This window comes from Megascapheus bottae, chromosome Y (genome assembly GCF_031878675.1).
Source record: "Megascapheus bottae isolate mThoBot1 chromosome Y, mThoBot2.hap1, whole genome shotgun sequence".
NCBI classification, from domain to species: Eukaryota; Metazoa; Chordata; class Mammalia; order Rodentia; family Geomyidae; genus Megascapheus; species Megascapheus bottae.
In genome coordinates this window covers 10,239,529-10,252,858 of record NC_143548.1, presented here as the reverse complement: position 1 = coordinate 10,252,858, position 13,330 = coordinate 10,239,529, and the positions used below count along the sequence as shown (strand labels likewise).

Below are 13,330 nucleotides of genomic sequence, written 5' to 3'. Positions count from 1 at the left end.
TCCCACTCATTTAGGTACGGTTCCCTCTCAGGTCTCAGTTGACTGTATGCTAGGTGAGCACTCTACCACTCGGCCAAACTCTTGGACCATATTGAACTTTTCCTATTTGGATTGAAAAGAGAGTCTCGGGGATCTTTTTTTGCCTTCTGTCTTTGAACTAGTAACTGAATTTCTGAAATAGCTAGGAATACAAATAGGAGCTACCTAGTTGAGATTTAAGTATGAAGAACACAAAATACAACTCAAATAGGATGGGAGATCGGCTGGTGATAGAGTTTGTGCCTAACATGCATGAAGTCCTAGGTTCAGTTCCTTGTTACTTACATTCATAGAAAGAGCTGAAAGTAGTGCTGTGGTTCAAGTAGTAGAGCTCTTTCCTTGATAAAGCCCAAGGACAGTGCTTAGCCCTGAGTTCAAATCCCAGAACTGGCAAAAAAAAAAAAAAAAGCAAAATAAAGAAAATAATATAAATGTACATAAGTATATGTACAACTCAAAAATTTTAGGTTACTTTTTTCCTGGTGAAACTCAGGTCCTCTTGCTTACTAGATAGTAAAACCTCTTTCCATTTTGTTTTGGGTTGTTTTTTTTTTTTTTTTTTTGCCAGTCCTGGGCTTGAGCTCAGGGCACTGTCCTTGGACTTTCTCAAGGCTAGAGCTCTACCACTTGAGCCTCAGCATCACTTCTGGCTTTTTTCTATGTATGTGGTACCGAGGAATCGAACCCGGGTCTTCATGCATGCTAGGCAAGCACTTTAACCACTAGGCCAAACTCCTGGCCCCTTTTTGGGTTTTTTTTTTGCTAGTCCTGGGCCTTGAATCTGGGCCTGAACACTGTCCTTGGGCTTTTTCCTCAAGGCTAATGTTCTACCACTTGAGCCACAGCACCCCTTCTGCCTTTTTTCTATGTATGTGGTACTGAGGAATTGAACCTGGGTCTTTGTGTATGCTGGGTAAGCACTCTACCACTAGGCCAACTCCCAGCCATCTTTAGGGTTTTGTTGTTGTTTTTTTTTAATTTATTTTTTGCCCGTCCTGGATTGAGTCCAGGGCCTGACCACAGTCTTTGGACTTTCTCAAGGCTAGATCTCTGTTGGGGACTGACTGTGGGGTCAGTGACCTTGGACCCGCACAATTGAGTACACAAGGAAGTAAGCTCTTATCATGAGTTTGGGCTGTATCAATAGCATCTCATTTAACCTGTTTGGGACTTGATAGCTTCTCATTCAACCTATTTGAGACTTGATACTGTTTGTACGAATGTAGCCCCTGGCAGTTCCCTAGTTTAAAGAACTGTATTTAAGGTCAGAACTGGAAATAAACTGGGCTATGGTCCTGGGCTACAGGCTTCTTAAGCTGTGGCTCTTCTTTCTTTCTTTTTTTTTTAATTAAAGGCTATTACTAAGCTACATCTTTATTTCTTGCTTTTTTGTTGTTGTTGGAGACAAGAGTCTCACACCCTTTTTTGCTCAATAAATTATAATCCTAGCTACTCAGGAAGCTGAAATCTGAGGATCGAGGTTTAAATATATGAACTCTTCACTTAGGGTCCTTGACTTCAATGCAGAATAAGAATTTCTAGGTATTGGGGCCGGGAGTTTGGCCTAGTGGTTAAAGTGCTTGCCTAGCATGCATGAAGACCCGGGTTCGATTCCTCGGTACCACATACATAGAAAAAAGCCGGACGTGGTGCTGAGGCTCAAGTGGTAGAGCTCTAGCCTTGAGAAAGTCCAAGGACAGTGCTCAGGCCCTGAGCTCGAGCCCAGGACTGGCAAAAAAAAAAAAAAAAAAGAATTTCTAGGTATTGTGCCCTGAGATGGGGTCCCCAAAGAAAACCGCCGAGATAGAGGCATCCAAAATGCAAAAGCAAAGTTTATTGCGGGTTATGAGCCAGGCAAGGAACTCTGTCCACGCGCACCCCAATGAGGCAGTGAGGTGGGGGAGGTGAGAGTTGACAGTAAGGGTTCACACAGTCTTTTTAAAGGCAAACATCATAGGTTTACAGCCATCAGCTGGTCGAGTGAGATAAGATAGGGATTAGGAAGCTTCCCAGGCTGGTGGAAACTGACAGGAAGTTCTCATGCCGGCTGGACCATTCAACTGTCAAAAGGTAGTTTTATGGTTTGGGAAACAAATGCTATACAATGTTATACATGCAGTCTAATTTTGACACAAAGTAGGTTAGTTCCTGGAGCTTATGGACACCTGTGCGAACAATGGCCGACTAGGGTCCAGAAGTTCCTGTTTATTCAGCCTTTGGGTCATTGGAGATTTTTTGAATCAGAGTTTTCTTTTTATTCTGCTTACTGAAGGGGAATAATTTGGGGTCTGAGGGTAGTTATTTTTCATCTCTACACCCTGAACAGCTTACATAAACAACAAGACAGTTGCTGCTTCAGAATGGGGGTGCTTTTTTAGCTCTTCACTAGGCAAATAATGATAGTAAGAAAACTTGACAGAGCTTTATTTAGTATATAGACAGACAAGTAGACTAGAAGCAGATAAAAAGAAGGGCAGGGCAGGAGCTCTCAAAGAAAGAAAAACAGGACTTGGGGTATTTACAGGGTAAAGGAAAGGGGTCTGACTTGAATGTTATGCAAAGATAGGTGTTTTGTCTTTGTCTAATGTTGAGTTTCCAAGGAAGAATGTATCCTCTCCATAAAGCAGAAGTCTGAGACAAGGCCCCTGCTACTTATATTTTGGGCAGGTAGTTAGTTTTCTCGGGTGTAAGGGAGCAAAATTAAGTCCCCTTCCCCTCAGTCTAACCAAGCTGTTTTTGGCTTCTGTATAAGGCTTCATAAAAGAAAAATTAAGTTGCTTACCCCACCACCCCTCATATAATTGAGTAATTCTCCACCAAATAAACCTGAAAGGCTGCTCAAGGGACTTTCGCCCCTCCCCGGGGCATAGGACAAAGCCTATGTCCTATTATGTGAAATCTGCAGCTGGCCGGCAGCCGTGCTGACTATACCAGGACAAGGGTCGTTTTCCCCAGGACCTCGGGCCCATTGGAACCGTAGGCCCTGCTAGCCCATATTAGGACATACCTTCCTGCCTGAGATGATTGGTTAACGTGTATGATCTGTTCCAAACGGATTGGCTGCCTGCGTGCAGACCTTACTGTAATGCTTTAAACTTATTGGTTATCAATGCGCTGGCTCTGCGGTAACAGATGGTACAGCCCTATATAAGATCCTCTTCAAAAAGCCTCAGGGCTCTCAGCCACTGACCCGAACCTCACAGGTCTTGAGATCACGTGTACCTGAGAGCCCGAGCATGCCTGAATAAAGCTCGCTCTTGCTTTTGTGTAAGAAGCATCTCTTGGTGTCTTCCATTAAGCAGGAGTTCTGCTACCCTTACACAGGACGTTGTCAGCTGTCACTCAGAAAGAAATGAATTCTCTTATCTTTCTTTGAAGCAAAGATAGCACTTTTGAATACCTTTTTTTTTGGTGGTTCTTTGAGCTTGAACTTGGCTGGGTGCTATCCTTGAGCTCTTCAGCTCTAGGCTAGTGGGCGTGAGTGCTGTCTCAGAGCTCTTCAGCTCAAGGCTACCACCCTACCCTTGAACTAAGCCCCACTTCGCATTTTCTAGAGGTTAATTGGAGATAAAAGTTTCCGGTCGTTTTGTGTCTGGGCTAGCAAATAGCCTCCAGATTAGCTAGGCTTGAATCACTGTGCCCAGCTGAATACCATATTTTTGAGTTTCTTTCACAAGCGTGAGTTTCCTTAGATTCCTGCTTCATTTTTCCTAAAATGACTTTTGTGAAGTACCTAAAGAAATGTCTCCTGTATTTGCTATACGCTTCATTTCCCTCAAATGACTTAGTTCCCTTATTTCCCCCTCTGCGCCACCCCCCAGGAGCAGGGAGGAATCTCAGGTCCTGGGCACTGTCTCTGAGCTCTTCAGCTCAAAGCTACCTCCCAACCTCTTGAGCCACAGCACCACTTCCCATTTTCTAGTATTAATTGGAAATGAGAGTATCAAGGTCTTTACTGTCTGGGTTGTCTTTGAGCTGGGATCCTTGAATCTCAGCCTCTTGAGTAGCTGGGATTACAGGCTGTTCACTACAGGCTGATCCCTTAATCTTTTTTTTTTTTTTTTTTTTGCCAGTCCTGGGCTTGAGCTCAGGGCCTGAGCACTGTCCTTGGACTTTCTCAAGGCCGGAGCTCTACCACTTGAGCCTCAGCACCACTTCTGGCTTTTTTCTCTGTATGTGGTACCAAGGAATCGAACCCAGGTCTTCATGCGTGCTAGGCAAGCACTTTAACCACTAGGCCAAACTCCCGGCCCCTGTTCCCTTCCACCCTACTCCTTTAGCTACAGCACTACTTTTGGTTTGCTAGTGGTTAACTGAAGGTGAGTCTCCTTGATTTTAGTGCCTGGGCTGGCTTTGAACTTGATCCTCAGATCTCAGCCTCCTGAGTAGTTAGTATTAAAGGTGTGAGCCACCACGACCAGCATAGACAAGCTTTATGCTTGTGTCTTTAAATCCCTGGCAGCCATTTACCATGTCACATTTTCCCTTCCTCAAACTCAGTGCTTGGGCTTTCACTAAGTGTTAGATAATATGGATTCTCATGAACTTTCTCACAAATCCCAGTTTTTGAAAGTATCACCAAGGATTAAAATATTGCCTCCGACTCAGTGAAACAGGGCAAGGAGTCCTGTGGGTTGCTATGCCCAACTAGTATAGTTGTAAGTATACACTGAGGTGTAGTGCTGATCTCCTATCAAGTGTGGGATTTGAAGGCATAAACCACATGTTAGATAATATGTAGACTTTGCCAAAAACCACGCAGACATCCAGGAATAGGGAACAAGGGAAGAACTTTAATGCTGGCAAGGGACTGGCAGACTCCCTCTCACATAGTTGAGCACATAGAGAGATGAAACACTGGCTGGTGTTTGGGATGACTTTATATAACCTGTAGGGATTGGGAGGGACCCCACTACCTTATATGGTCATGGCATGATCACCTCAGGTGATCAGAGAACCTTGCTGGCCTCCATGGTAATAGCTGAGCCTTAGAGAGCTGTCCTTGGCCAAGGGGGTTGGGAGCTAATTATCCTGGATGGGCCTAATGTTACCAAGGGAACAAGCATGCTGGGCTGTGAAAGAGGGGGCCACTAGGCCCCACACCATCACTATCACTGTCACTAAGGGTAGGGCTCTACCACTTGAGCCACAGCATCACTTCAATTTTTCTAGTGGTTACTTGGAGAGTTATTAAAACTTTCAAGCCAGGCATGGTGGCTCATGTAATCCTAGTTACTCAGGAGACAAATCTGAGGATCGAAGTTCAAAGCTAGGTAGAGAATGAATGTCTGTGAGACTCTTTGCCCTATTTAGCCACCAGAAAACCAAAAGTGGTGCTTTGGCTCAAGAGGTAAGGCAGTTGCCTTGAGCTGAGGAGCCCAGGGACATCGCCCAGGCCCAGAGTTCAAGCCCCTTGACCCACACACAAAAAAAAAAAGTTGAGGAAAAAGATATCAACAGTAGAGGACTAATTTCTCTTTTTAAATGTTTCTTGATAGGTGGATATGGAGCATTCTACAATAGTGATGGATACGGAGGAAATTATAACTCCCAGGGGATTGACTGGTGAGGCAACTAAACTTTCAGCAGTCATCCTTTTATACAAGTTAATATGAAACTTTAGCCAGACAATGTTTCCTGTAGCTTCAAGTACTTCAATGTATCACCAGCTGTGATTCTCCTGAAAATTTCAAAGGAGCTCAGACATAAGAAGAAATGAAAGGAATGATCAGCATCCTTGTTAACTGATTCAAAGAAAACCTGTAGTTTGGATTAATTCATCTCTTGCTTAGTCCCACCCCAAACTGCATTATAATTTTGTGACTAAGGATCATTTGTTAATAAATGTACTGTGACAACTTCATCCTTATTTATTTATTTTGGTGGGGGGATAGTCATGGGGCTTGAACTTTGGCCTGGGCACTGTCTCTGAGCTTTTCAGCTCAAAGCTAGTGTTCTACCACTTTGAACTTCAGCACCACTTCTGGTTTTCTGGTGGTTAAATTGGATTTTCATGCCAAGCCTGGCTTTGAACCACAATCTACAATATCAGCTCCTAAGTAGGATTACAGGCATGATTCACCAGTACCTGGATTTTTAATTTCTGTTGGTCATGGGTCTTAACCTGAGCGCTGTTCATGAACTCTTTGCACTGATCCTGAGTTGTTTTGATAGCTCTCTTCCACTTTGAATCACAGCATTCCTTCAGTTTGGTTAATTGGAGATGAGTCCCAGGAGTTTCCTACTTAGATGGACTGGTTTTGAGCTTTGATCCTCAGACCTCAGTCTCTTACTACAATTATAGAGTCATGCCGGTAAGCACCCAGATTGTCATTTGCCCTTTTTCTTAATCCTTTTTGCTCATTCTTAATGTTCTACTTCTTGTCATACTTCTAGTATGGTATTTTGCTAGTTAGTAGAAGATAGAGCCTTTCTGCTTTTTCTGCAGAAAGGCTTGAAATCCCAGGGTACTTAGCCTACTGAGTGGTTCATATTAAAGATGTAGCTAGTGAAGTACCATGTTTAGCTTATCCAATTTCCTTATGCATTTAAGATTCACCAAAACTAATATTTTTTTCACCTATTCTTGGGAGGAGAGTATTACCATCTATTTATATAAGAGCTTAATATTTAAAATAAAGGAATATATCTATAGTCATAAAGTTTTATTTCTTAAATTATTGTTTCTATGATATTCAAACCCTTAGCCTAATTTTGATTAAGTTCTAAATTCTAAGTCCCAGTGATTGTAAGTAGAGATTCCCTCCTTGAACACTTGTTTGTTAAAGTTGTCATTTAAAATATGATGTAAAAATCAACATTAATAAATAATAAATTCTTTAAAAAATAAAGGAATATACAAGGAAACTAAATCCCCCCAAACCAATCACCTAACCAAGGAAATGGAGCTATATAGACTTCTTAGAAAGGATAATCATGAAGGATAGCCTGTGAAGAAGTGCTCATCTTCCCTGTCCATAAAGGAAATTAAAAACAACCAATATCTGGGTGCAGCGAGTCATACTTGTAAGCTTAGCTACTCAGATCTCAGGAGACCTGGGACTTATCTCCAAGTGGGGCTTGGCTCAATGGCAGGGTGGTGGCCTTGAGCTGAAATGCTCAAGGACAGCGCCCAGGCCAAGTTCAAGCCCTAAGACCCACCAAAAAACAAAACAAAACAATACAAAACAAGTCAAGTAATAATGACTCATACCTATAATCCTACTAGAGGCCGAGTTCTGAGGATTCTGACTTAGGGCCAACCTAGGAAAGTCTGTGAGGTCTTTACCTTGAATTAGCCACTAGAAACAATGTGGAGCTGTGGTTTTAAAGTGATAGAACACTCAAAATCAAAACAAAAATCCTCAAGCCAGGTGAGGTGGCTCACATCTGTAATCCTAGCTGCTCAGGAGGCTGAGATCTGAGGATCACCATTCATTTCAGGCTCTAAAGAACAGGAAATTCTCCAGTTAACCTCTGAAAAACAGTAAGTGGGATTGTGGCTCCAGGGGTAGGGTAGAAGCCTTCAGCTGCAGAGCTCAGGGACAGCGCCCAGGTGTAGAATTCAATCCCCAAGACCCACCAAAAAAAAAAAAAATCAGGAAGAGGACCCAGGTTCTTAATTCTACCCCATGATCAACCAAAAACGCAAAACAAAGCAAAAAAGCACAGCAGAGAACTGGCAGAGATGTAAGGTGAGGCAATTGTAGACAGTGGTTTGGAGCTATCTCAAAAACCAACTACTCAAGGATCCAGCCATACCTGTCATAGGCATCCATCCAGAATAAACTAGGATACACTAAAAACATTTGTTTTGTTTTTGTGGGCGCTCTTCAGCTCAAGACTACCACCCTACCGTTGGCCTTGGTATTGTCCCTGAGCTCTTCAGCTAAAGGCTACCACCCTTCCCTTGATCCAACCCCCACATCCCATTTCTCTATAGGTTAATTGAAGATAAGTCTCAGGTTCTTTTGTGCCCATGCTGGCTTTGAACCATGATCTTCAGATCTCAGTCTCCTGAGTAGCTAAGGATTAGAAACATGAGCACTGTGCTTAGCTAAAAAATTTGTACTTCTATATTTTCTTGACTATTTATGTAGGTTAGTGTAGAAGCAGCCCAGAACTGATCAGTTTATGTACCATGTCATTTAGGAGGAAATGAATGGAGCTAAGAAGATTTTGAGCCAGGTGAAGTGGCTCATGCCTTTAATCCTAGCTACTTAGTATCGAGCTCAGGAGGCTGAGATCTAAGGATCAAGGTTCAAAGCCAGGCTGGGCACAAAAGGACTTCTGAATCTTACCTCCAGTTAACCCCTAGAAAACGGGAAGGGAGGCTTTGCCCTAGGGTAGAGCAGTCCCTTGAGCTGTAGAGCTTAGGGACAACACCCAGATCCAGAGTTCAAGGCCCACAACCCTCCTCCTCCGGCCAAGAAGTGGCAAAATTCAGGGTTTCAAACACTCGTTTGGCTTTTCCACTCAAGGGTGGTACACTACCTCAGGCTATACCTGTACTGCTGGGTTTTGATATTCCTTGGATATTAAAGTTTCACAAAGTTTTCTGCCTAGTTAGGCTTAAAAATGAAATCTTTGGGGGCCAGGAGTTTGGCCTAGTGGTAGAGTGCTTGCCTAACAAGCATGAAAATTTGCTTTCGATTCCTCTGTACCACATACATAGAAAAAGCCAGAAGTGGTGCTGAGGCTCAAGTGATAGAGCTCTAGCCTTGAAAAAGCCTAGAGACAGTGCTCAGGCCCTGAGTTCAAGCCCAGGATTGGGAAAAAAAGTAAAAAAATGAGATCTTCAGATCTCTGCCTTCTAAGTGGCTAGGATTATAAAGGCATGAGCCCCTCAAACTCAGTTTTTTGTTTGTTTTTAGTACTGGAGGTTGAGGTTGAATGATGGGGGAAATGAGCCACAATATCTTTCCCAATTTATCTTTTTTTGTCAAACATGGGGCTTAAACTATTGGCTTGGGTATTGTCAAGGCTATAGCTGTACAATTTGAGCCACAGAACCACTTTTAGTGGTGTTCTAGTGGTTAATTAGAGATAAGAGTCTCTCAGACTTCAGTGTCAGGCTGGCCTTGAGCTGCAATCCTGAGATTTCAGCTTTCTAAGTAGCTAGGATTACAGAGTTTGGCCTAATGGTAGAATGCCAGCCTAGCAAGCATGGAGACCTGGGTTTGATTCCTTGGTATCACGTACATAGAAGCCAGAAACGGTGATGTGACTTAAGTGGTATAGCTTTAATCTACAGAATGACCACCTCCCATCCCCCCAAAAGCCCCCCACAAATTCTAACATTCATGACTAGTTTAACTTGGACTAACATCTATTTACCTTTTTAATAGCTGAAATTAAAAGCTATCACCATTATACCCATTTTGTGGATGAATTGTGGTTTTGGTAATGTTTTATTTGGTGGCCTATTTTTTTTTTTTTTTTTTTGCCAGTCCTGGGGCTTGAATTGATCTGGGACTGTCCATGAGCTCTTCAGTTCAAGGCTATGATCTTACTGTTTGAGCCACAGCACCACTTTCTGGTGGAGATGTGGAGATAAGAGTCTCTAGTGCCCAGGCTGGCTTTGAACCAGGATCCTCAGATCTCAGCCTCCTGAGTAGATAGGATTATAAGCATAAGCCACCGTGCCCAGCCAATTAGATTATTTATTACTCTTCTAGTCTTAAAAAATAAGTCTCCAAAATGCTAGGTAAATGTTTTAAGATTTGATCTATACCAGCCTTTGTCTTTCAATTTATTACTACTACTACTACCACTACTATTATTATTATTATTATTATTATTATTGTTTTGGAAACTGTGGCTTGAACTCAGGGCCTGATCACTATCCTTCAAGGATAGCACTTGAGTCACTTACAGCACCATTTCAAAAATCACTAGGCTACACTCCCAGCTCTGCTTTTCAATTTAAATATCAAAAGTTTAAATGCGCCGGGAGTTTGGCCTAGTGGTTAAAGTGCTTGCCTAGCATGCATGAAGACCCGGATTCGATTGCTCGGTACCACATACATAGAAAAAAAAAAAGCCAGAAGTGGTGCTGAGGCTCAAGTGGTAGAGCTCTAGCCTTGAGAAAGTCCAAGGACAGTGCTCAGGCCCTGAGCTCAAGCCCAGGACTGGCAAAAAAAAAAGAAAAGTTTAAATGCATGTGTCCAAGGTAGTAAGGTCCTTGGGAGTTCTCAAGAATAGTGCTCCAAACTAAACAAAGTGGTTCACACCAGTAACCTCCCATTAGCCTATAGAAAGGGAAGTGGGGTTAGGTTCATAGTTAGGCCTGTACCCTTGAGCTGAAGAGCTCAATGACAATGCCAGGCCCAGGGATAGGGTGGTAACCCTGAACTGAAGAGCTCAGTGTTAGCACCCAGGCCAAGTTCAAGCCCCATCACACACACACAAAGAAAAATAAGAATAGTGCTTTACCACTTGAGTTATAGCACCATTTCTGGCTTTATGCATCCTACCCAAGCATCCTACCACTAAGACACCTCTTCACCCCCTAGTGGCCTTTATTTCTGGTTAATGCTAATGCTCTACCATTTAAGCCACACCTCTACTTTTGACATTTTGTTGGCTAATCATAGATATGCAAATCTTAATTTGTTCTCCTTTTTGCATTGTATTTTATGATTATTTATTTATTGGTAGTCATAGGGCTTACATTCAGAGCCTGGACACTGTCCTTGGGCTTTCTCAAGGCTAGCGCTTTACCCGTTGAGCCGTAGCACCACTTCTACTTTCTGTGAATGTGGTACTGATGAATCAAAACATTGGGCTTCAAGCTGTTGTGCCCAGATTTCAGGGTCCCCAAAGACTACCAAAGAGCCAATCCAATGTAAGAGCACGAGTCTTTATTGCAAGTTTGGCTGGGACTCACAACCGACACCAACACAGTGAGTCCCAACTTCCTGTGTACAGGCTTTTTATAGGGTTTTGGGAACTTTAGTCAGGAATTTGAGCAAATCATAATATGATGCAGGAAAAAAAATCAAAGAACAATATGCAAAATTGATTTGTGCAGCTATTGGTGAGTAGGTATATGGCTGGAAGTGATTGGTTAGCTCAAAGTGTTGACATTTTATGAATTGATTGGCAAGGGAATATTTGCAGAACTGTAGGGCAGCTGCAGGGCAGCTGGTGAGGATATCACAATGGTTATCTGGAGTCTTTAATCACTGGGGTGGCTTTTGCACTGGGAGTTGTCTAGAATTTACTATTTTCCTTGAAGCTGCTCTCTGCTGCTATCTCTGGCGGGGCCAGTTTGATCAAATTTCAAAATTAAAATTCGCAGTGCATGCAAGGCAAGCACTCTACCACTAAGACAAACTCTCAACCTCAAGGCTGGCTTTGAAAAGTGATACTCATTTGTCTCCTCTATAGCTATTACTGTAGGCATAAGCCACTATGCCTACTTGGTGATCCTCAGTTTTCTGTCTTTACATCCCTACTAACCAGGCTGATAAGCCACTTCCAGTAGTCTCTATTTACCTTTTATGCTCAGGCCCTGAGCTCAAGCCCAGGGCTAGCCAAAAAAAAAAAAAAAAAAAAAAAAATTCTATAGCTATTTAAAATTGAGTTGAGATTTGATTCAGAGAGAATAATAGACTGAATTATATAAAATTGATTTAGGGGTCAGAAGCATGGTGTATTGGTAGAGTGCTTGCCTAGTATTCATGAAGCGCCCTGGCTTTGATTTCACTGTAACACACACACACACACACACACACACACACACATACACACACACACAATAACCCGGAAGTGGTACTGTGGCACACGTGATAGATTGCTAGCTTTGAGGCAAGTTCCAGGGCAGTGCCCAGTCCCTGATTTCAATCCCCAGGACTGGCAAAAAAAAATAAAATTAAATAAAAATAAAATTGGTTTAGCTATTTGTTTATAAAGAACAGTGAAAAAATACATTTTCCATGACTTCTCATTAATGTTAACATTACCAACATTATAGTGGGTCCAGAGGTGGACAACTATGAGACCACTCCAAACACAATTGAGATGTTAAAGTCTATTGAGCGGGGAAGGAGCTGACATGATAGGGCTATAGCCCAAGGTCGGGATCTCAGAGTGCAGCCCTGATCTTCAAAAGCAGGCAGGTTTTAAAGGAGGCCAGCAAACATGGTGGGGGAGAGGGCAGTTCACACCATAAATCTCCTTCTTTATCTATAGTCAAGATTCATCGAGTTGTGGGTGCCAAGATGTCTCAAGATACAGGCGTATTCTGGGTAACTGAAGGGCAGGGGAAAGGGTGTTAAGTTTAGGTAAATGGTGACTGAGGGAAGCATGGGGAAGGGTATTAAGTCTGGGTAAACAATGGCAGAGGGCAGGGGGAGAAAGAAAGGGCTCTAAACCTCAGTCCCTAATTTCTACAATTCCATAATGATACATTTTCTCCTTACAAGATTATCTTTTATGAAAGCAAGTAATTAATTAAATCATTATTGTTATTGTTATTTTATTTTTTATTGATTGTGGGATTTGAACTCTGTTCCTGGGCACTGTCCATGAGCTCTCAGCTCAAGGTTACCACCCTACAGTTTGAGCCACAGCACCACCTCCAGTTTTCTGGTGGGTAATTGGAGATAAGAGTATCTCACGGACTTAGTGCCCAGGCTGGCTTTGAACTGGGATCCTCAGATCTCAGCCTCCTGAATAGCTAAGATTACAGGCATAAGCCACAATGCCCAGCAAATTAGATTATTTATTTACTCTCCTATTCTTGAGAAATGAGTCTCTAAAATTCTAGGTAAATGTTATAAGATTTGATCCATGCCAGCCTTTGTTTTGTAATTTATTATTATTATTATAATCATTATGGGTCATGGGACTTCTACTTGCCTTTTTAGTGCAGTTCCTGAGATCTTCAGCTCTAGGCTACCGCCCTACCATTGAGCTAAACTCCACTTCCCATTTTCAAGAGGTTAATTAGCAATGAGTCTTAGGTCCTTTTGTGGATGGCTGGCTTTGAACCTTGTTCCTCAGATCTCAGCTTCCTTAATTCCTAGGATTACAGGCGGGAGCCACCACACTCAGCTATTATTATTTATTTATTTATTTTTGCCAGTCCTGTGACTTGAGCTCAGGGCCTAGGCAGTGTCCTTGAACACTTTTTGCTCAAGGCTAGCACTCAGAGCTACACACAGAGCCACTTCCATCTTTTTCTGTGTATGTAGAACTGAGGAATCCAACTCATGGCTTCATGCATCCTATGTGAGTACTCTTCTACTAGGCCATGTTCCCAGCTCTGCTTTTCAATTTAAATATC

At 42.5% G+C, this 13,330-nt stretch overlaps 1 long non-coding RNA gene across 1 annotated transcript in view; it reads left to right on the top strand.

The window, feature by feature from the left end:
- The window catches only part of LOC150040334 (uncharacterized), a 74,995-nt gene extending 69,093 nt beyond the window's left edge, over nt 1-5,902 (top strand). The window contains exon 2 of the long non-coding RNA XR_016534023.1: nt 5,538-5,902. This is a non-coding gene — a long non-coding RNA (uncharacterized LOC150040334). The remainder of the gene's footprint in view (nt 1-5,537) is intronic.
- The last annotated feature ends 7,428 nt before the right edge of the window (nt 5,903-13,330 follow it).